Raw genomic sequence first — 22,639 nt, 5'->3', positions numbered from 1 at the left:
AAGTAAAGCAAGCTACATATATTGTGGCATTAGTATGTTCAAAGGAAGCTGCTCATTTTTTATTACATCTATTGGGTGCAAGATAACTAAAGTATCATTAGTAATTGAGGGGTTTTAGCTCAGATGCATGTACCCACTGTACTACAGCTTGGCCCTCAATTTTAGAAGAAAGAGGGCTTATCTGTATGGTGACTTTAAAGGGTCCTTCCTATTTTGTTTGTAAATTATGTTCTCTGGATGTCCCTTTCTGGCACATCATTTGCTTTCTTTACTTTCAAGGACATAGTACTAGGATGCTCCTTCCTGCCCACCTGAGGTCTGTTGGGACTGCAAGGTGAGGTGAGAGCCTGCTCATCTGTGGATTCCTGGTGGGTGTTGCTATGCCTTAGCTGGATCAGGGGTAGGCTGTACAGTAGCTACTGACTTGCTCCCCAACTCTTAAGAATCTCTCCATCATTACCCCAAATTATTTGCCTCCTGATGGTCTCTTACCCTTTCACATTAAGAGTTTGCAAACTCAAGAGCACAGGCTTACTCCTCTGTACTGTATTGTCACTTACTGTTTCACTGTGCCCCTTTTCTTTATCTATTCTGTAACCTCCTTCATGATATATGTTCCATGGTTATACTTTATACCATCATCTGACGGCTCCTGTGAAGGTGATGGTGCTATTTTTATATCACTGATAGCTGCAGCTGATTATGTTACTGAAATATTTCTGGTGTGTTACTGCAATGTGACTTTTCATGTGAGAATTTTCTACAGGATTGCTTTGGGTTCTATGGTCACAGGGCTGTCCTTGAAGATCAGGGACCTCTAGTGAGAGGATTTTTTTTGACAAAGTGGGGGTAAAAGTGTCTTTGTTAAGGGGTTTGCCAACCTGGTGAGGAAGGCTTTAAACTAGGTTCATCGTGGGATCACAATAACAGTTTGCAGTTAAGTGGTGGAGCAGTGGTCAGGAGAGGGATGAAACAAGTCAAAAGGGGCCCAATCCTAAGTGCCTGTGCACAAATGCATGCAGCCTGGGAAAAGAGCATGTGGCTGCAGAACTATGGTGGTGTTGGAATAGCTGAGATGGGGTGAGAGCGCTTATGTGAGTGGATGAAGACAAGCTCTTTAGGAGAGACAAGCAGGGAAGAAGATGAGGGAGGGTTGCCCTTTTCATGAAGAAGCTTGAAACTATAGACCTCTTCTGTGGAGTGAGTGACAGGCTGGCCAGGACCTGATGGGTGGGATCAGAGGAGGGGTCAGTAAGAGTGACACTGTAGTGGTAATATGTTACCACTTGATCAGGGTAAGGAAGGGGACAAAATCCTCTTTAAGCATCTGAAAGAAGTCTGCAAATAAGAGACGCTGGTTCTTATGTGAGATTTTCAACCTCCCTCATCTCTGCTGAAAGAGGAACAAAGCAGGATGCAAGCAGTCCAACAGATTTCTGAAGCATGTTGGAGTGACTTCCTAACACAGATCATCCTGGATCTGCTCCTCACCAGGAAGAACTGGCTGGGGGATGTGATAACCAGTGACAGCCTTGGCTGCAGCAACAGAAGCCAAGTGTGGGAGTGCTATGTTCCCCAGCATGGCATGGAACCCAAGAGAGATGGTGGGGAGACAAGTGCTGAGCTGGGGGAATCTCAGCACAGACAAGTAGAGGCACAGCAGCAGGGGTGTGCAGGTGGGGCAGTGGGAAGGTAAAGACTGGAGTGTGGGTTGTGGGTATGTGTGTGGGTGTTGGCCCAGAGTTTCCCCTGCCCTGCCTGAGATGGGACAGCTCAGTGCGTTTCACTGATTCACTGTACCTAAGAGTTGCTTTCACAGTTGCTCATCATGTGGGAAGTGATGGCTGAGCGCCTGGACATAAAGGAAGCGCTGGACGAGCTCAAGGAGAAGCTGAAGAACGCAAGTTTTATCTGCGGGATTTAACATCCCACAGGCTTCCTTGGAAGGTATTACTACAAGCCATGAGCTGACTGAGCTGCTGGTCAAATGCTTCCCAGGCAAAGCTAAAGGAGTGCTGTACAGTCCTCTGGGTAAATGTGGCTGCAAGGACCTGGCTATGCAGCTGATGGAGCAGAGAGCAGGAAGCAGGGATTTGCCAGGTGAGTGCAGCAGTCAGGTTTGGGGCGGGGGGGGGGTGCTGTGTGTGCTAAGTGCTGTGGTGCAAAGAAGAAAGGATGGCTAAAGATGATGCCCAAAAGAACAGTGAATGGAGACTCTCATGATGGGGAAAGCTGGAAACTTGTGATTTCTGGCAGCAAGAGGAAAGCTCCTGTTCCACCTGCAGATCTGCCATTACAAAAACAGGTACAGTACTCTGGGAACAGGTGAAAAAGAACAAGCTCCAAGGGAGGCATTGCTTTCACCTAAGCCTGAACCAGGTTTCTGCAGGCAAAGGCAAAAGAAAAAGGAAAAAGGTAGCCCTTCCTCCCCCCCCCCCCCCCCCAGGAGGGAGGGGAGGGAAATGCCTGTCTGCTGACCTGATATCTTGAGAGGCTTGATGCTTGCTGGGACCCCAGATCTGGGATGTTGCAAAGAAACTACTGAGACTTGTCCAACCCATGACACTTCTCAATGTGGGCAGTGGGGATACTGCCGGGTGAGACCTCAACTGTGTTAGGAGGGACTGTAGAGCTTTGGGAGCAAGGGTGAAGGCCCTGAGTGCCCAGGTGCTCTCCTCCATCCTGCCAGTGAGGGGGAAAGGCTCAGGCAGGTGTGAATTCATCCAGCAGGTCAACACCTGGCTGCAGAGCTGGTGCTGCAGGCACTGCCTTTTAAGCAGCACAAGCTTTTATGATCATGGGGCCTTATTTGAGAAACAAGGACTACCGGATGCGGACAGGACTCATCTGACAGAGGGGCAAGAATAGCTTTGCCAACAGGCTTGCTAAGCTAGTTGGAAAGGCTTTAAACAAGTGGATTGGGGAAAGGTTGTCATAACCTAAAAAGAAGGGAAGGCAAAGGGTGCAGTGAGAAACTGTCTAGGGAATGGCATGATGGTGGAGGCTGTTGCACTTCCCCTGTGACAGCAGTACAGCTGGGAGCCCATGTGGAGTACCTGCACATAAATGCATGCAGCATGAGAAACCATCAGGAGAAATCAGAAATTTGTGCTGACAGAAATCCTGACTGAGCTTGACATGGAAAAGAACACGGGGGGGGGGGGGGGGGGGGGGAAGCAAGAGTGGGCTACTTAAGAACAATATGGAGATACTGCCCAAGCACTTAGGGAGGCAGCCTGGAAAGCAGAAGCTCAGGTAGAGCAGAAGAAAACCTAAGGAAAATGAGCCCACTGCTCAGTGGAGCACATAATCAGAGGATGGTTGAGGTTGGAAGACCACTCTGGAGTTCATCTCATACAACCCCCCTGCTCAAGCAGGGTCACCTAGAGCAGGTTGTCCAGGACTGTGTCTAGATGGCTTTGGAATATCTGCCAGGAGGGAGAATCCACAACCTCTCTGAGCAACCTGGTCCGATGCTCAGTCACCCTCACAGTAAAAATGTGTTTTCCCACATTCAAATGGACCTTCCTGTGTTTCAGGTTGTGCCCAGTGCCTCTTGTCCTGTCACTGGGCACCCCTGAGAAGAGTCTAGCTCTGTTGTCTTTACTGCCTCCCTTCAGGTATTCATACACATTGAAAAGATCCCCCCTGAGCCTTCTCTTCTGCAGCCTAAACAATCCCAGTTCTCTCAGCCTCTCTTCATATGACAGGTGCTGACAGGTGTTCCAGCTCCTTAACCATCTTCATGGCCTTTTCTGGACTTGCTTCAGGAGCCCCGTGTCTCTCTTGTACTGGGGAGCCCAGCACTGGACCCAGCACTCCAGATGTGGTCTCACCAGGGCTGAGCAGAGGGGAAGGATCACCTCCCTTGCTCTGCTGGCAAAACTCTGCCCACTGCAGCCCAGGATACTGTTGGCCTTCTTTGCCACCAGGATGCGTTGCCGGCTTATGGTCAAATTGTCTACCAGGACTCCCAGGACCTCCTCTGCAGAGCCGCTTCCCAGCAGGTCAGTCCCCAGCCTGTACTGCTGCATGGGGTTAGCCATGAGAAATGTTATATGGGTGAAACATCTCACCAGTCAACGAGTGCTCTCTTCAGCCCCTATGGTTGTTTTGACATGCCTGTTCCATCTCTGCTCCAGCTGCCCCTCTGTGCTTCTTCCCCCTTCCAAAACCGACACCATGTCTAATAAGGGATTCAAAAAAGAAGTGTCATGCTGATTAAATGGCGCACCCACTGACAAATGCTTGCAGACAAGTTCTCCTGGGCCCTTACTGTTGCCTTGGCATGCCTATTCCAGTCCCACAATAGCTGCCCCTCTGCGCTTCCTCCTCCTTCCATAACGGGCACCAAGCTCCTATTAGCAGGTTTGCACAAGAAATGCTATACAGGCAAAACAGCTCACCCACCAACAGGTGCTCACAGAAAAGTTGCTTGGGCCCCTACTGTTGCCTTGGCATGCCTGTTTCACCACCACAGCTGTTCCTCTGCACTTCCTCCTGTTTCCCATACTGTCACCGTGCCTACTAACAGATTCACACAAAGATTGCCACTCTGATTAAATGGCTCCACCACCAAGAAAAGCTCACAAAGAAGTTGTTCTGGGCCCCTATTCTAGCTTTGGCACGTGTATCCCAGCCCCACAACAACTGCGCTTCTCTGCCCTTCCTCCCCTTTCCCAAACTGACACCATGCCTGGGGATGTTAGCCACAAGAAATGCCATATGGGTGAAACTACTCACCAATCAACAAGGGCTTGCAGACAAGTTCTTTTGGGCTACTACTGTTTCCCTGAAGGTCTGTGAAGCAGACTGAAACATAGCATTGCAGGGCCCTCCTACCTTTTCAGCATGCCTACTCCTGACATAGGTGCCCAGGCCTCTTTGCAGCATGCTGGGAGAGTTGAGGGCCTGAGCCTGGGATTCACACAAGGTCAGCGTGTTGTCACCCGAAGAACTGTGTTTTATGTGAGTTTAAAGGGATCCTCAGTGAATGTGACTCTGAGCCAAACGATGAAGTTTATTTAACACGCACAAACTAAAAAACAACCATGAGCACTAATACTGTTGTAGTGCTCTAATACATAACTGTAAGGTATTTACTTTCCTCCTATTTTTGGCTCCCTGTTACCTTGCCTTGACCCTGATTCCAGTGGGATATCCCCCACTTTCCTCAGCCTGGTCAGGAGTTTTGTGCTCATAATGAGTCCAGCAAAGACCTCGAAACGTCAGAGCACGAAGAGGCCTTTTATAGCCTCTGTCGGCACTGGGGATTCTGGGAGGTTTTCCTCAGCACAGTGATACCTGCCGTGCCCATCTGTGGGTAATGGTGGAGGATGGCCATTTTAGGTTAGCCGAACGGGGGGCTTGAAAGGGGGTGTCCACAAGCAGGTCTCTTCACATGTGCTGAGTGCTTGCCACAGGTGGTGAGTAGGAAATGGTAAGTTAGAAGGAGGCAAGATCTGGGTTCCCACTCTTGGAGGCAGACATTCAGCTCAGGACAATATTATTTTGTCCAAAGTGTCAGAAATGTTGCCAGTCCCTGTCTCATCTGCTGGGTTCAAATCCTTATGCACTTGTGGCAGAGCAGGGACTTGAATCTGTCTCCTGCCTGCCTGAAGCCTGGCCATCGGGCAGTTGAATGAAGAGTAGCAAAGAGGGACACAGTAAATCTCTATTGAAAAGCAGAACCTGGCATCCCCAGGTCTCCCCTGCATGCTCAGGGGGCAGAGTCCTCCTTGTTCCTGCTCTGTGTCTCCATTGAGGACATCCAGACTGTGCAAAGTGGATCAGTGTCCCCATGAGGGTCTGAGGCAACCCAGAGGTCTTGTGCTCAGTGTCTTCTACTAGGATTAGTTTCAGCAACTATCTCTGCTCAAAACTGAGCACAGAAAGGTTTTGAAATCCAGAATCTCAGTCTCCTCTATTCCTTTCACAGAATGGTTGAATCACACAGTGACCGAGATTGGAAGGGACCTTTGGAGATCATCTAGTCCAACCCGGACACAAGTTGAATGCCACTCATCAGCATCATCTTTGCTACCAAGCTGACATGTTAGAGTGCACTGACATGTTTTCTTAAAATACAGGCCAGGCTGATCGTGGAGTTGAATGTACTGACAGCAGTTTCATTGAAGATATTGATTATAGGATGCATTTCAGGCTTCCAACAGCTAGTGATTACTACCTTGTACATTCCACGCAGTATAGTAAAGTGGATTTGACCTCTGTTATATTCTTTTCTTTTCCCCCCTCTATGCAAATTTTTAGTTTACTGAAAAATACCTATTGCTATAAAAATTGGCTGTAGGTTCTTAATCCGTTAATACAAAGAAGAACAGGTGAGAAGGAATTTATTCCTGAAAAGAAAATTAGATAGTCTGCTCCTTGGAGGGGTCAGGACACAAACTTGAGTTAAGTGATTCTGTACCCCATTCCCTACAGCTGAAAAGTGTCACCACCCAAAGCGGTAGTCACTTTAACAGCCAATAGCCAAATTACCTTTGCAGTACTGGATTTGGAGCTGGAAAAACATGTGTGGGAGGAAGGTGGCTAGAAAAAATGATTGAGGCTTATTAGATCCAAGGGAATTTTAAAAACTGTATCTAGAAGCTTTAAGCACTCTGTTCTGCTTCTCTAATGGTTAATAAACTGGACATGGAGACAGGAGATCCTACCTCTGCTAGAGCTTCACCTGTGACAAATATCTTGTGTATATGATACGTTGATGCAGTGCAAATGGATAGGAAGAGGAGCCGGGAACAAATCATGGAGAGGATAGCTTGTTTGTAATTGCAATTGTTTTTGGCCAACGTGATGCTGGTGTAGATGTTGAAAAAGGACAGCAGAGTACTTGTAACCATATTCTTGTGGACTGAGCTGATTTAACCAAAGTTGGCTTAGCCCAAGGTCTCCATGTAGTGAAGATGATATCTCTTTCTCTTGGGGGCCTGGCAGTGCTTCCTTTCTTCATGACCTTCTCTCTGCATTTGGTTTGAATTGGTTGGACTGGTCTAAAAATACTTCTTAGGATAGCCTTCCTCTTGAGATTTGGTCTCAATAGGAACTAGCTGATGTTTCTGAGTATGACAAAATCTCTCTGGAGAACTGAGGTGTTGTAGAGTCCTTCTTGACAATATGCTACTATGTCATCCATGAATCTCTCATCCCCATACGCTTTCTAATTCCCTTCCTAATTTCTACACCCTCACCCAGAGATGTTTGTTTTCTTCTCCAGTCGTTTCTTTTACCTGATGATATTTTTAGTATTCCAGGAATGTTGTAGGATTACATCACGACTTTCCTTTTATGGAAAGCAAACAGGGCTTTACGCAAAGTTGAAGGGATTTGGCTCTGTTTACTTAAATCCAGACTGTGTTGTTTTGTGAAACAGTGAAATGGTTGTAAGATGAGATTGATGCCATCTTTTACGAGTATGGCAAGGAGTGGACTTCTGGACACTAGCATATTAAAGTAGGTAGGCAGCATATATGTACGTATATGAAGGAAAATGAGTTGTGTGAGGTGTGTGAGGTGGAAGAACTCACTGCTCCTCTTGAGAGCCTTTCTTTCCAGCCAGGAGCACCTGCATGGAGTGGGTCTTGTGGTTTTATGTGACTTTTTTCTTTTTCAGGTTAATAGAATCCTGGTACAGAGAGACTTTACATGAAATAAAACACACACTAAAGTCAGAGGTGTCAACTCTCATCAAAGCTCTATATCTTGAACCTTCTTAGGACAGTTAATGAACTTGGTCTTCAATAGACACACCCTATCAGAGAAGGAAGAAACTTCTGATTTGCCTTATTATCATTACGGAACCAGGGAATCGCTGGGTCATCTCCCCACTGCCCTGTAGCTTCCCAAATTTTGTGGGAACTGCACTTTTCAGGCAGAATTTCTTCTCTCCAGGAAATGCTTGGCACTACCAGTTTCAAGCCCAGTCCTTGCAGCTCAGAGATATTCCACAAACTCTCTGAGTTTGTGTAAACCTCATATACATCAAGTTTTTACGACAGATAGAGGTACTCATTCCCATGTGTAACAATAGGAATAAAGAACATAATTTGTTATCAGCCCTGTGTAGAGGCAGGCTGTGATGAACACCTTGGGTTTGGGCATAGTCTTGCTGTAACTTCTCCCATCCATGACTGTGATTTGCTGAACAAGTTGCCTCTTGAGACCCTCTGATTTCTGTAGCTGTTTGTATTACTCTGATCTTTGAATACTCCTAATTTTAAGAGTACTCCGTATCATTTTTCTACTGCCTATAATGTCTAGCCTGTATTTGTTATTAATTTATTCAAATTATTTTTATACATTCAGTTGTCACTGATGAACAAAACTAAATAATGCTAAAGATAGTTTTCTGGTTTAATTCTCCCTAAAGCTGAAAGATTCTCTTTCCTATTTTGCTGCTTAAAACTTCAGTTTATATACTGTTCATAAAGCATGGTGTGTCTGTTCCAGCAAGAGAGTCCTAAACATTTCTGTCAATGTTTATTCCACTGGCAATTGGGCTATAAGATTACTGGTTTTACCAGTACCATTCAAGTATAAATAGGATAAATCCTCTAAAGGACATTCTATGTGTCTTTTGAAATAAGGTCTAACCCTGCTTTTAAAGCCTTTTTAATGGATCTTTTAATCCTTTTTAAAGGATTGTACGCCTACCAGCCTTAGTGTATGTGTCAGCATTTTGAACAGTGGGGAATTCAGAACAGGAGGGATCGGGGCATATTGTGTGAGAGTTGGATGTTGAGGACTGATACATGCGACACCATATCTTCTTTTGTTGTTTCAAAGCAACTATATGCCTACCTACCTTATCGTGTGGGTCAGGGCTAGGGTTAGGTTTAGATTTAGAGTTATTAAAAGCAGGAAGCTCAGCATGGCAAGAAGTGTTGCACTATTCAGAGCTGGTCTGCCATAAGGATATTCAAGTTCCTTTTTTCCTTATTTCATGTCCTTGGTGTGTTACTTCATCTGCGTCATTTTGGTTTGGGTCGAGAGTTGAGGAAAAGTGTTCACAGAGGTAGGGTCTGAACTATGCCCAGAGGAAACTTGCTCTCTGGCATCAAGACTGTCCAGTTGTGCCTTTTCTTTTCAGGAACTGTCAAGTGTAAGTACCCTGAATCTAATGCTGGGCTGAGGGCAAGGTTCGCACTAAAATTCTGAAATACAGGGAGTCTAAGGCCTGAAGACTCCTGTATTTTTCATTGTCTCCTTTGTAATCTGTAGGCATTACACAGACCTTCTGCTTTGCCTCAGTCCCACACTTTTTCAACACCTAAGCCACAGGTTTTTTAGCTCTGTCCTGCTTCACATTTCACAGAACCCCGCAATACCTTAAATAAAGAATTATGCTTTTTATTTTCCTTACACAAACCCTAAGCTCTCCTCTGTAGATGGGGTAAAGCCTAGCTGTCCCTATGCCTCAGGCCTGAGCTGAGGCCTTTTACAAGGAGGGGAAACCTTGAAACAACCCATTTCTGTGCCTGGAGTGTCCTCGCCTCAGAAGAGGCTCAGATAAAGCCCTTCCTTGGCCTTAGAGTATTCTCATTTATCTACTCACAGTTCCAAAGTCCACAGCACAGATGCATCTCAGACATAAAAGAATGTAATAATAAATAGGATTAGTAATTATGGTTTGCCTCTGTCCTTCCTCTTCTTCCTAGCACACTACACTTTGGTCTTCAAAAGATATCACAATGGCATGTGATACAACCAAAGAAGATGTTTCTGTGCCTAATGCATTTAGGGACTGCAGGATTCATCAACTGACATTCAGACTCCTGCTGTGCCAATTCTTTAAGGTCTGACTTCTGTAAGTTGTGTCAGAGACTAGTATGAGCTTTTGTCATAACAAAGCACACTGACACTGCTCATTCCTGTGCTGTGGCTAGAAACCCCAGCGTGAGGCAGTACAGCCCAAGAAATCTGATCCGAGGCTTCCTTTCTCACTTGTAATGCTGAATTTAAGAATGCTGGTCTTGGTACCAAGGGCTGTTTGTCACCTTACTTCTAGAGCAAAGGCAATGCTGAGGGTGAAGGAGGTAATTTGGGTATTTGCCTTTTGCATCTGAACTAGGGACCTTAGCCCCTTTTCATTAATGTCAAACATAGCTATGTTAACAATAATGGCTTTCTGGGAGCAGGAAAACACCTGTGCATCATTCCCATCTAGAAGGTTTCAGGTCGATTCTTGCATATGGGTTGCACAGCTGTAAAAAGCTTCTTAGATTGTTTCCAAGACCCCAGTAGATGGGGCTATTAGACCCGGTTTGTCTGCATTTCAGCTGCTGTTGGCAGCATATCCAGAGCAGCTGGGCAAAGTGGGCATTGGAACAGGGAAAGATGGTTAAAAGTTGCTTTATAAGCACACCTGAGTCTTTCAGAAGGACTCCCTTTGGTGAAAGAGATTTTCTGCCCCTCCTAAATATGCAAGTTGGCATTCAGTGCTATAGAAGTTACTTTAATACCTCTGCATAGCCTCTAACTAAAAGGACTAATTGAGAAGCAAGCGTTTTCAGTGCCAGCCTTTACATCTCTTCCTGTCCATGCAGAGCCCAGTCCAGACGGTGCTTGCCCTGCCAGCTCCCCGGGCAATAGCCAAAAGCACCCCAGTGATCAGTGCTATTGACTTCTCTGCAGTATTTGATACTTGTGACAGCCAAATAACTCCGCCAGGCCTACAAGAGGCTGAAAGGGAATACCCCAAAATAGTCCATGTCCTTCAACTTGTGCTGAGATGAGTGAATGTTTTTGGGCAGCCAGTTCTCCTGTAGGCGGTTTTGTACTCCAGCCTCACAGGGAAGCCATTTGGCTGCAAAAACCTGCACCTCCTCAGCACTGTGAGTTTATAAACTCTAAATAGCATCTCTCCCTGCTTTTCTACTTCCCCTTAGCAGGATGGTGCCCTCTCACTGGGCTTGTAACAGTTTTTACAATTGCTTGTAACTACTGTTTTTGTATATGTTTCTGGGTGCTAAACTTGGTGCCTCCATGCTCAATGGCAAAGCTTGATTTTTTTTTATTGAATCTCCCTAAGGAAGCAACTGTGGGCTATTGTTGGCTTCCAGTGCAGAAAAACATAGTATTCCTAATTTAAGATCCCTTGAAAACTTTCTAGCTCTTCTATCCCACTGGGCTTATTGCTTTCAGCATTTCTGGAGTTGCTTGTCTTCTCTCTTGTACTCACAAAGCTCACAGGCTAGTGAACTCAGGTCATACAAATTCAAATGCTTCGCTTAAATGGGTAAAATTAAGCAACACATGGACAGGGAAATAGCGTGAGTACCATTTTCTTTCTTTCACTAGGTATTTTGCTGTTACAGATTCTAACTTGATATGCAAAATTTTTTTAAAAAATCTTTTCTCAGTTCACAACATCTTTTTTGGAGGCTCCTTTAAGTAACATTTCTGCACCTGGTAGGGTGAGGTTTTATGAGCTCCAGGTGCTGGAGGCTGCAGTGCTTCTTCAGCTTCTCTCACAAGAACTGGTGCAAGGTAGGTGCACAGTTGTTACTGACTTTTTTTCTTTGTTTTGTGGTGGTTTCAGAAGTAACCTTTGTGTCTCCTCATAGTCTCAGAAGTGGGGGCAAGTTGCTGAACTTGTTGGTGGCTCTCAGGGAGGCAAATCCATTTTGTCTGAATGCTGCGGATAGCCAGCTGTTCTCTATCAGCTCTTCTGGGGTGAAAACTCCAGCAACTGGTTTTGTGTATTTCAAGGGTTCAATTGTATGAAAAGTTGTCAGAATGGTTTTAAATTTTGTTTTTGTTTGCTTAAACATGGCTTAGGATTTTTCTGCTAAGCTGCTGGATTTTGGCTTCTGTGCTGCTCCTGTATCTTGTTTTATTTTCCTTATAAGAAGGCTGCATGTTTGTGTTTTTGTTTTAAAATGAGAACTGAGGTTTCTTGAACCATACCTTGAATGTAAATGTGGGAATTTAATTAAAATCTCAAATATGAGGCTTGTGATAAGATGCTGCAATCTATCAGCACTACCTAGCGGCTGCGTGGAATGAGTGCTCTCTTGCAGTTGCAGGTTTGCTCAGTTGCAGTTGCAGGTTTGGCCTGCGCTAGCTGAAATGCAGGCAGCTCTGCTCCCCCTGGGACCCAGGAGGCAGAAGTTGCTCTGTTCAGGTGAGTAAGTGTCAAGTCTTTGCATCTATTGAATTTAAATTTGAGGAGTCTTTTCTTTTCTTGTTAGAGGAATAATGGTTTGACCTTTCTTCGAGAGTTCATTTTTTATGTATCTGCAGTAGAGCAGTATATCTCTTAAATGGATACTGTTCAGGAAATGTTGTACATATGTAATCCAATATATTGTCTGATGTGAGAAAGCTGCTATGAGATTTTCCTGTGTCTTGAAACTGTGATTTTGTGATTAAAACTCTTGGGGCTGTTCCGCCAATAAGAACTGCAGGGCAAAGTCTAGAGCAGGAGGACGAATGCCTTGTCCCAGGCTTTGGTCAGGAGGGTCCTATTGCCAGTGTGGATGTTTTAAGCCAGAGAGAAGCAACGCAGAGATCAAGAACAGAGCATGTTGCGTTGTTTGTTTCTTCCTTCCTTTTCTCTCCTCCTTTCCAAAATGACTGGGACTTTTCCTTTAGGTTTGCTCCTGAGCTCCCCCTTGCTTTGCCTCCTGTGGCCCTTCCCTGGGCTTCTGAGAATACTGCCTGACTTACAGGGGTGGGAGCTCGGGATGGAGGCTCTGACTTCTCTCCGCAGAGGCCTCCTCAGCACACAGGCTGAGGTCCAGTTCCCTTCCCCGCTCCCAGGTGTTGCATTTGAGTTTAGGGACGGCTCTGGTCGTTGGAGGGAGGACTCTATGCTGTGGCCTTCGTTTGCCAAGGCTTGCACCTCCTGAGGGACAGGAGGAGACTGCTGCTGATAGCAGTTGCCTAGAGCAGGCACAGTAAAAATGCAAGTGGGGATGTGCGTTGTGCTTATTTAGTGAAATGTCTACTGTGTCCTTCTTTCCTTCCTTCTGCAGGCTGTCAGGAAGGGCTGGCGGTCTGCAGGAAGGTGCTTCACGCCCTTCGGAGCAGCCAAGCAATGGCTGAGATGTGGTGGCTGGGACAGGGTAACGCAGAGGTCAGTGTGGGGAGTGGGCTCTGTCTTCTGACTCCATCTGTTTGGTACTTTCATTTCCCCTTCCTCTGGCTGACCAGCTCTGTACAGGCCTTGCTCCTGCCCTGAGGGAGAAGGGAAGCCCTTGCTCCTGCCAATCAGTCGCAAACGTACTCAAAACACATGCAAATGGGAGGTGCTCGACACCTAAAGGGTTTTGGTGGGTTCTCTCTGGTAAAAGCATTGAGAGCCCTTGGTTTATGCCAGCCAAAAGTTTTGAGCCAGAAACTCCCTTTGTTCATCCTATGCTGCTGGTGGCGCTGGTGAAGATCTCCCTGAAACAGAGCTGCCATCTGTGGTTCGTCTCTGGTTCTGTGTACCTAACAGTGTTTCCTCGCCAAGGCCAGGGCTAGTTTTACAGTTGCAACGACTGCCTGAGCAACATGTTGCTGATACCATAGGGACCTCTGCAGCAAATGTGTGCTACGCACATCTTACTGGATTAGATGAGATTTAACAGAGATCATCTAGAAGTGAATCTTGCTGACACAGAGCCCTCCACATCCCATCTCTCGTGTGCTGGGGGGTGCATCTCTGACTGGGTAGGTTTAGGATAACTGGTTACTGTAGGGGTGAAAAGAGCTCTCCCACCTGGTTAGTGTTTTCTCCACTGGACCTGGGTAGCAGTTTGCTGGCAATAGCAGCTCTGATATTCAGGCCAGTGCCTTGATTGATGGGGGAAGAGAAGTGCCTGTGAGTTGTCACAGACACACACTGAATCCTCCTCCTCACCCTTGGCCAGGTGGAGTGCTAGCCTTGCAAATTGGTTTAAATAGGTGTTGTTTTAGCAACTCTGTCCTGCATCATCTTTGCTGTTAACCCAAGGCCTGCATGTCCTATGAAGTAGGCACTGCAATCTGAGGATGCTTTGTGACTGCTAACATGTTAGAGCTGGCTCTGCTCCAACTCCAGTTAACCCAAGGAGGATAACAATTTGAAATGCATTTAGTAAATGAACTGTGACTAAGAGGAGTTGAATCAGCGCTGAATCAGGCTGGATGTGTTCTTGGAAGGGAGATGTGTGATTCAGCAGCAACGGGAAGTGGTGCGGGAGGCTTTGCTCTGCCTTGGCTGGGAAGGAAAATCAAGTGTTGTTAATACCTGGGCATGCTGTGGAGAAAGACTGTGATAAAGGTGAAGTCAGCTTTGGGGTAAGATGGCAAAAGGGTGATTAGGTTTCACCTGTGAGGTCCTGCTGCATTTCTTGTTTGAATTGCAGAGATGTGAACTTTGCCTAATGTCCAGGCCAAATTCCAACTTGAAAAACTTGATTGTGGCTACTTGTAATCCCTCTATGTTCTGGATGGGTTATGTAATTATTCTTCCTGGGCTTTGAATTGGAGTAATGCTGTGAGCATTGTACATCTGTTTTATCCGCTAATGAAGTGATTTTTCTGGCTATTTGGTGGACAACCAGTTCAAATACAGTATTTGGCTTAGTTTAAAGGATAAAGTGTTACAGCTGCATAGCCAGATAATGACTTACCCTGTTTCATGACAAGTAGATAAATTCTCCAGAGCCAGCAGAAGGACTATAAAGCTACTTATGCTCCACGTTACTGGTGTTGATGAAAAACAAGCGGGTGAAAGGAAATGTCTGGTATTTGGCTCGCCCTAGTGACTGTTTACAACGGATCTCTATTGCTGCTGCAGGAGGAGATTGGCTCTGTCCCCAGGTCAATGTTCAGGGCAGTGCAAAAGCAGAGTTTCCCCCACCACCTGCTCTTTGCTGCTGCAGCATGCTGCTGTCCCCATGCAGGGAGGACAGCAGACTCCCTGTGGACTGACGTGCTGTCAACATACAGGTGAGTATCCCTGTGTGTCAGAACAGTTTGGGACACATTTACAGGGTTAACTAGGCTCAGCAATTTATCCACTGTTGCCCAAGAAAATGGTTTGGGGCTCAGGCCTTGTTGTGCCTCTGTGCCAAACTGCCCTTCCTCCCTTAGCCTCTCTAATGTGTCTGCAGCATAGGCACCAGTTCCTGATGTCCTGAGTGCTGGGCTTGTATGACTGTTCCCTGCTCAGACATGGTGCAGGCCCAGCTGTGCCTGCTGCCAGGGCACCTTGGTGTCTCCCTGCCTGGGGCAGTGGGGACCCAGCTCTGCGACAGTGGCGCGGTAGGAGGGACGCCCAATGCTCCCCCAAGGCCCTGGCAGGCTCGGCCCCCTCTACTGCTATAAATTTTGGTTGTCCACTTAACTTCGTATTTACACAGGTTTTTATGTTGGAACAGGTTTTGCAGAGATTGGTTGGAGTGCAGTACTATTATATGTAAAACGAGCCTTGCATTATCTAACTGAATTAGAATAGGAAATAGAGCTTGAAAAGGCACATCAAATATAGGGTGGATTGTTTAATTTGCCAATTCCTTTCTTAAATTCTGGTGAGCAGTGGTAGAAGGGAGTAGCATGCGTTGATAACACTGCAATGTACTGCAGAGCTATATCAGCAGAGGAAATGGATACTAAAATACTAGTAACTTGCACCTTTTGGGTCAGATGCTTGGCATCTCTGGGAAGGACTAAATGCTTGTTCCATGTTTTGCCTGATGCTCAGTGCCTTAATGCAGTGTGTGCTGTTTTGACAGCAAGCAGAAACGCATGCATCATTGCAGCACAGGTTACAAAACATGGTTGTGTTCAGCCGCAGCCACTGATTCTGCACGTCCTTTTTCCTCTGGGCCCTGCTGCCAAGTCCGAGGTCCTGTCTGCACCAGCATGTCAGGGCCAGGTTGTTATATAGTGTACGTGGGGAGCAGTGTGCATGTGTCTACTTGTAAAAAAAAAAAATCGACTCTTCTTGTGGTAAGACGATTTCCACAGATGTGCAAGGGTTTTCTCACTAAAGAGGAGCTCCTGAATGGAGCCAGTACTAATGTCAACCCTGTTACCAGGGCTTGTGCACACATTTTGGAAAGGCACCTGTGTTCACCGGGTTGCAATGTGGTTTCTCAGAGCATCAGCTTGACCCTGCACAGGGGACTGCACCCAAGGCAGGTACCATGACTGACATTTTGCTGACACAGATGTGGTGTATTGGAGGCTGTGCTGACTGTAAATATGTAGGGAAATGATGTGTGGGAGAGGGGAAATGTGTGCTTGCTGTCTGAGCCTGAGGCTTCTCATCTCTGTGCCTCAGTTTCCTACTCTATAAAAATACTTTGCTGTTGAAGGAGCAGTTTTGCTAGAGGAGGGACTGGGGTCTGAGCTAGTGTTTCTCTGTGGAAGTCAGCACTACTGGGTGAGATGTCATTTATCAATGCGGTGTATCAATGACTGACCTGGACACATTGTGCCTTCTTCCTCCCTGATGGGCTGTCACACAGGCCTTCCAATTAACATCATTCAAAGGCAAGGTCGGTGCTTTGGGGCCTGTTTGGACCGACCTCAAGGTGGCCTTTCAGTGTTATCCATTTAATCTACGCTGCTTGAACACAAGTGAGGGAAGTACCCGTGGTCTCAAACGTTGGCGTCCTGCCTGAAACGTTAGTCTGAAGGTTCAGCAAATGAAGCTTTAGTCAGACCTCTGGCTGGCTGCTGTCCTGCAGGTAGTCCGTGAAGCACTTCAAGCAGCGCTGGGGTGCCTTTATCAAAGCAGTGAGGCCTCTTGCTTGTACATAATGGTGATCTGGGACCACACTTCAGGCCATGGCCCCCATTCAGGCATACCCCTGCAATAGGTTATATGTTGCCAGTGGCCTATCGCCAAATACTAGTCATGTAGAGGAGGACAAAAATTGATTATGACAGGCCAAGGTATGGTGGAAGGCCATGAAATGAATTTGGTTCTTGCTGTGTTGGTTTTGTCTTTAATAAACAGACCTGTTCTTACTTGTATTTACACTCCACCACCTCCCTCAAGGAAGGGGCTCATTCAGAAGGCTCTCAAATAAGTGATGGCTAATGCCCCAGTGAGGGAGGACTTCTGTCCCTCTTTTTCTCTGCAAAACAACTCTTACAGTCGCTTCTTTCACCCACTGGGTCCCTACTGACGGTTGGGGGAGGATGTGGTGTGGAATTAGTCCTGATCGCTTTGCCCTGCCCTCATATCTCCGCTGCTTTTGCAAGGGAGCTGAGACTGGTGAAACGACCTGTAAGCTCACAAATTGTGTTGGTGATGCAGGATCACGGGGAGGTCTGGTTTCTTACCTGTACAGCCAGGCTGTATTTAAAAGCCGTCCTCGCAGGCATGAACATAGGCTGGTATTGTTTCTCCTTGCGAGCCCTTACTCTACTTTAAAAGTAAAAGGTAGCCTGTGAAAGATCTTCAAGTGAAGAAGTGGGGCAGAAGCTATTGAGAGGTAACCTGGCTGCAGATGTGCTCCAGCTCAGGCAGGTTGCGATCGGCAGAGGGCAATGGCACCCTCCTGCGCTCTGGGCACCGAGGTGAGCTCACAGCAGACTGCAACTGAAAGTGTGTTGGTGGTTAATGAGTTATTTTTGCATGCACAATGTTGAAATGCTTCTGCAGCCTTCTCCTCAGCAAAATGCTCGGCTTCCTGACCAGTGCTGCTTGTCATCTCAAAACAGCTGGGTGGGGGGAAGCATAACTGCTGAAATGCGAGCCCAGCAGTTCAGTGCCATCTAGGGGAACCGGCTCTCTGCCCCTCCTGCAAGGCCCTTTGCAAAGCCCCATTTAAGCCCTGGGCTCTGTGACCATTTCCCCTCTGCACTTAGAGCTGAGAGAGCTGGGAAGACCTGCAAGCTGCAGTGTGGCCTGTGCTGTGGCAATGCAGCTCACTTCTGTATTCAGGCAATGTTTATAGTGCTATGCCCAAGCTGCTGTAGCAAAGTGCTCCAGTTACCAAAGAAGGCTGCTTTTTTTTTTTTTTTTTTTTTTTTTATAAAGCGATTGCTCTCTACCTGGGTCTTGGAGACACCTGATTTAAATAAATCTGATAGATAACCTTCATATCTCAAAGTTCCTTAACATCTGCCTAGGCACTGGATTATTTACTACTACTGCTATACAAAATAAAAAATTCCCCTATATGTGAAATGTTTCTCAGAGCAAGGTTTGGGTCTTCAGCCTTCTGCAGAAGCCTGAGCAGCATTAGTTTGCTGGAGCAAAGGGAAGGACATACCTGCTTGGGGTGTTTCTGTAGCAGCTGTTCCACCATAAAATACAGTGGATAACGAACTCATTTTTAATAACATTCCACCTATTTCTAATCTGATCTGCACACTTGATCACTGTGATGGTTTGCCAGCCCTCCCTAAACAGTCCAGGTGCCGTGTCGCTATAGATGGTTTTATTTTTTTTAATCTTAAACTGAGCTCAAGTTATTTTCTCTCCCTCCCACATTGCCTGGAGAGATGGCATCGGCAGCTTCTGTGAGCATCATTTTGTTCTCCTGAAAGAAGCTCCTCTCTCCTTTATTTCTGCTTTAATATCCTGGAGCTGTTTCCTTGTAAAACTTTTTCTCTGCTTGAACATAGCAATGATAGGTGAAGTGCCATAATAACTGGGGGAGGTTATACTTAATTTCTCTCCAGCCCCTTGTTGTATCTATCTCCTCAGACAAGATCTAAACTGTGATGTGACCTGGATTAAAAAAAAATAGAGGGAAGGATTTTTTTCCTTTAACCCAGATGATTTCACAGGTCCACAGCATCACATCATGACCCCAGGAACAACTACTGTCTGGAAAGGTAGTGAACTGTTGCAGGAGGGCAGGAACAGAGTCAGGAGCAGGGGAATCACTTAAATGCTTTTTTTCTGCAGGAGAAATCTCTTTTGGACCTGCACTTTCCCTTTTTCCTCTAAATTCTAGTGTTTACTGTAGTTTTCCTAGGGAAGCAATAGGTTGTTTCTGAAGATACAGTGATATATGGATGGACTGTAATGTCTAAGTGTCTGAAAGAAGGGACTGAGAAGCTGTTTATTTAGGCCTTTGCAAACACACAGAGAAAAGACACCTCATCTGTTTTCCCCCCTACTTTACCTCCTCCAATTTATCTACCTTATACTGGTTGTTTCCTGGCTAAAGAGCTAGTCCTTTTTCTCTTCCTCATACTTCCGACTTTATTTTGACAGATCTGGCTTCTGCTATGTATTCAGTCTATCCTTCCATGCCTAATGGCATGTTGGTCTAGCCTTCGTACCTCTGCCTGGCAGTGGGTCCCTCTCCACCCCAGGACACCAGGACCTTCTGGCCCTATTGCCTCACTACAGCCAGCTCCCTGGGGGTGCCACGTGGGGATGGTGTTTTGTCAGGGCTCCTCTGCCTATGTGCTCATTTGTACGTAGGAAGAGGTTCGACGTACTGGCTGCAAACACCTGTGCTCACCTCTAATTTGATGGTTCTCAGTTTTGGCATAAATCAGGAAGGATGCAGAAGATGAGATCCAGAAAATGATTTTAATCCTGAAACATTTTAAAATTTGTTCATCTGTATCTCAGTGTCTGTGTGGACGTGCACATACATAGATGGTCTCCTAACACACAGGAGCTTAATGGCCTCCATTTTCTGGCTGAAAGGAGTGTTTGGGTGTTCTTGGGCAACACCATATAATACCAATTTAAGATTAAGAGACAATGTTCAGTGCTGTTCTCCCCTGTCCTATAGATGGCTGAAGGGGAGCAGGGGAACTGGGTCCTCTGGTAAATGGCAATAAAGCCAAACCTTCCAGGATTAGCTCACCACAGCATAGCATCAAGTTGATACAGCTTATTTAAAATATACTGTTGAATTCAGATTCAACAATTAAGACCATGTTGTGTGAGTAATGGACAGGGACACAGAAATTCTCGGATTGCAGAGTTGCCTTTTCCCTGAGAAAAACTGTGTTTTAGCATTTGTGAGCGATAAAGTCTTGGCCACAGATGAAACCAGGTTGACACCTGCCAAAGGGCAAGCTGCTGCTTTTGGGCTTAAGCAAATAGCAGGGAAAAAAAAGACATGATGGAGAAAAAAATCCCTGCAGCTATCAGGCTGCAGAGGTGATAACGTTTCATACAGCACGAATCAAAATGAGGGGGATCGTTCTTTCATTCTTTAATGCTCTGCTTCAGCCTTCCAGTGAGCGCTTCATTTTTTGCTAGTTGGCACTTGGACAGGACATAGCTGCTCTGAAGAGACGTGGTTTAGAGGTTCAGTAGGATCAGACTTCAAAGGTCCAAGTCTGACCTGCTTCAATGGCAGCAAAAGCATCTGATTTACTGTCATTCATGGGGCAGAATCTGTGTCAGCATCACTAGCGTGTCTCCTGTCTGTGGCCTCATATGTTCTGTCCTTCTCTGACAGGCATATTTATTTATTTATTCTATGTCTCTTGATAATCCATTTTCACTACAGGGAATTATCTGCCATTTTATAAGGGCAGCTTTTGACCCAAGCAGAAATATCTGTCTTTCCATCTCCCTTTCCCAGAGAAAAGGCAGCCTGTTGCTTTCCAGCCTGATGGCATGTGTCTCCCAGTGGAAATGTGGCAGCAGCACTGCCTGATCCTGAGCAGCTCCTTGCTCTGCCCCTGGGGAGCACTGGACTGGGAAATCATGTGGACACTGGGGCATGCAGAGAGCTGGGCATCCTGACTGGGGAGAGGACCACATCCACAGCCTGCTGGTGTCTCACAGGGTCCTGCAGGACGTTAAATCTCACTTTAGCGCATCCTCACCACTATGAAAACTCCTACAGGTCTGTGAGCTCATGCGAATTTGCTTCTGCCAGTTCAAATGTGTATTGGAGAAAAAGAGGAAGGAGTAACTGTCTCAGCAGATTGTGTGTGGAGTTGGGTGATGTTTGTTCATATTAACTGGTGGCTGGAGCGAGTGATGTCTGTGTTACGTGGTGGTGGGTGGCTGCTGACACAGTGGTGCTGGGATGCTTGGTGCGTCCGTCTGGGGGCTCTCGGTCTGGCCGGGGTGAGTGCCTGCCGTACTGCTGTCCTGGTCCTCCTGACCATGGACACAGGCCCCGATCCCAGGGTATGGTCAGAGCAGCAGGTTTGGTTATGGTCCTGTCCCAAGTGCAGGGCTGGTGACAGGTACCCCGGACAGCCTCCATCACGTGATTTCCATGCTTTGTTATCCCCTTTGCTCTTTCTTGGTTCTCCTTTTTGCCACCCTTGTGCCCCTCTTTCTCCACCCTGGTCTCCTCCCAAATAAACAACCTTCCCAATTACTTTCTCTGTTGGTCCCAGTTTTGCCACATCTGTACCTGAATTTGGTATTCTGATAATGTTACATAAGCAATCTCAGCCTTATATGGTATTACTGATATGGTCACCTAGGTACTGTTGGCCTTGCAAGATTGTAGTTTCCCAAAGTCCCCAGTGCTCCCCTGCAAGTATCTGTGGGGTTTGGCTCTTTCTTGCACAACTTCCCCCGTAACCCCTGCGAGATCCAGCTGTCCCCCACAACGCTGTATGTAACTTCTGTCAACTTCCCACACCTTTCTGTATGTTCAGTAGTTTCTCCTGTCGTGCCCTGTACTTTTCCATGTACTGCTCAGTTAGTGTAACCTGGGGCCAGGGCAGCAGGATGCTGCTCCTGCAATCCTGCATCGTGGGCCCTGGGAAATGTCAGGGAAACAGGGTCATGTCCCTACATCTCATCAGCATAGAGCCTGGGGACCAGTGGGTTCACAGTCAGGGAAATACCTGTTGTGGCCAGCCCAGCAACGTCACTAAATACCCCCTGAGCAGGTGCTGATGGTGATGGGAGCATTTGGCAGCCACCAACAAGCATCTCCACCAGGCCAGCAGGGAAGAGCCACCAAGTCGCAGCTTCTGGTGGCTTATGCGGAAATCCCGGCATAGCCTCTGGCTGGCGTGGCATGGAAAGCAATGTGCTTTGTAGAGGTCAGAGTAGGCTACAATAAGATTGATTTCCATAAGTAGGAAGCTTCTCTGGACATGAGGAAATGGCTGCCAGTTGTCTTTCTCATCTTGATTCGTCAGTGAGGATTTCACAGGGCAATTTATCAGCCGGAGCCTGGCCCTCTACAGCTCACAGCCCTTATACATGCTATGGCTCTTGCATTGTGTGGAGCCCTTTTGGTTCAAAGTATGGGAGAGATTTCTTTAACTTAGATGTGTAGCTGACAGCCCTCCTAAGCTCCTTGAAAGAAACCAAAAATCCCTCTCCACAACACTGGTTTGTTATCTGTTACAAAGAAATTTTCCTCCTTCCTTGTAAACAGTGCTTTGCAGCGATAGATGATGAAGATACTGAAGAAGCAAGGAGGTTGATTAGACAAAAGACCTCTGTAACTGAGTTTTGAGTAAGATGACAATCTTATTAGCTGTAAAAGTTCGAAGCATGAGATAGATGGCTTTGTCTCAGTGCAGGGATGGTTAAAGAAGCAGAGAATGTAAGAGAGCTCAACAGGATGATCGTGACTACTTGTTTGGGATAAATGAGGTTATGAGGGTATTAGAAAAAATACTGTCAGTGTTTGTGATGTGCAATGCTTGTTTCTGTTTCTCTCGGAAAGCTTTATTTGAGCAACCTGAAAATGCAGGCCCGGATATTTTAAAGTTCTTCCATTTCTGACCA

This window comes from Dromaius novaehollandiae, chromosome 2 (assembly GCF_036370855.1).
Source record: "Dromaius novaehollandiae isolate bDroNov1 chromosome 2, bDroNov1.hap1, whole genome shotgun sequence".
Classification (NCBI taxonomy): Eukaryota; Metazoa; Chordata; class Aves; order Casuariiformes; family Dromaiidae; genus Dromaius; species Dromaius novaehollandiae.
The sequence above is the reverse complement of the archived record's forward strand: the minus strand, read 5'-3'. Positions refer to the sequence as shown.